This window comes from Octodon degus, unplaced genomic scaffold (genome assembly GCF_000260255.1).
Source record: "Octodon degus isolate 3935 unplaced genomic scaffold, OctDeg1.0 scaffold00076, whole genome shotgun sequence".
Taxonomy (NCBI): Eukaryota; Metazoa; Chordata; class Mammalia; order Rodentia; family Octodontidae; genus Octodon; species Octodon degus.
This window is the reverse complement of record NW_004524652.1, coordinates 7,364,271-7,365,856: the sequence shown is the minus strand read 5'-3', so window position 1 is coordinate 7,365,856 and position 1,586 is coordinate 7,364,271. Positions and strand designations below refer to the sequence as shown.

Below are 1,586 nucleotides of genomic sequence, written 5' to 3'. Positions count from 1 at the left end.
GTGCCTTGCAGACTGAAATTAAAAAAGCAGAGGAAAATTCTATGTAGACTGTCAGGCTGTGGCTTCGTTGGGAAGACTTAATTTTCTAGCTAACGTTTTGTGTCTCCTGTCTCCCTGTGTGAAGATCGGAACGAAACTTGGAAATAATTGGTATGTTAATTGAAGGGTTAATGCCAGGAAGAGTCATAAAAGTTCAAAGATTCTTTAAAAACTTGCGTCTTTGGATTGATGGACAAGTGTGTTAGCCAATGGAAATAAAAGACCAGGCATTACTTCATCGTGCTCAATTGTCATTGGTTGACACATCCCAAGGGACAGACTAGAAAGCTGGCGGTTAACCCTTTCAAGGAGGACCGTGCCCTTTGCATTTATTTTGAAAGATGAAGTAGGGACAGAAGAAAAGTCTAGAAATGTCCAGAAACCTTCAAGTGTCCCTCACTTTCGTTCTAGTAACCCCAGAAGGCAGGATTTCACCTAACGAAGGAATACGAATCAATATTCTAGAGAAAAGCTTCGAACTTTCTAAAACCAGCTGACCTTTCAGAGTAGGAGAGTAGTTTGATTCACTTCTTGTGCTGTCAGAACAGAGGAGACCCATGTTGGAGAGGCTTCCATTAATCTTGCGAAGTGATCAGTCACTGAGAAGATTGAATAGCATTTCCTGCCCAGAGATGTGGAGACAGATGACCTTTGCGGCAGCCCTCAGCCCCCCAGCTCACAGCTGGAGAAGAGGATGTGTCAGCATTTACTTTCCTCTCGCCCTGCCCTTTGTTCAGAACTCCAACCCTTTGTGTTCCGCCTGCCGCAGGAGTTTTTGTAGTTGTTGATGCTGCTTTTTTTTTTAACCACCCACATCTTGCAACTTCTGAGAAACAAACTATTTGGCAGGAGATCATATCTGGAGGTGCCCCAAAGAGGGAACCAGAATAGACACGAGAAATTATTTGGGGCCATTGGGCCTGCTGGCTTTAACTGCTGCCCCTTCCGGGGCTCCCTGCATGCTATATGGGCTGAGCCAGAAGTTGAGCAAAATGAATGATGACGCCCGGTGTTTAGATGGCCAGATTTTGGCAAAGTTTTTACACATGTTACTGCATACAGAAGTCACCGCTAAAGCGGAAGCATTTGCATCAAAAACATCCTGAATCCCCAGAGCCTGGTGAGCTACCTGACCTTGGCCAAAGCCCCACCTCCCTCTCAGTCTTGTCCCCCTTCACCCCCAACCCCGTCTATGAAATGAGCACTGTAATGGGAAACGCATTCAAATTACATGGCAGTTGCGTAAACTGACTTCTGTAAAAGCAGTCCGTTGACATTGCATCTTCATTCAAATGAAGTTGATCTTCTTGGCTCTGTAACCCTACAAGCTGGCTTCACCCTAGCGACTTTGCTAGACATGCCCGGAACTATTCCAGGCCCTCAGCACGCTGCCCCGTCCTTCCACTCAGCCTCCAGGGGCTCTGCTGACTCTTTGCCCGCACTGTCCTGCCAAGCTGCCTCCAACTAAGTCACCCTGGGCACCTGGTTAGGTGTCTCCTTCCTGCCCCCACCTAATGCTGCGTCCCCCTCCAGGGATCATCCAGCCC

General features: G+C 47.5%; 1 protein-coding gene across 4 annotated transcripts in view; it reads right to left on the bottom strand.

Annotated features, from left to right (window-relative positions):
- Kdm2b (lysine demethylase 2B) overlaps positions 1-1,586 on the bottom strand; it is a 153,893-nt gene that overhangs the window by 130,815 nt on the left and 21,492 nt on the right. The window contains exon 1 of one of the 4 annotated variants that reach the window (XM_023720652.1): positions 538-654. The exons of the other annotated variants lie outside the window; for them this stretch is intronic. The gene's annotated coding sequence lies outside the window, so the exon portion shown is untranslated. Of the gene's footprint in view, positions 1-537; positions 655-1,586 lie in introns of those variants that run through there. 4 annotated transcript variants of the gene reach the window in all.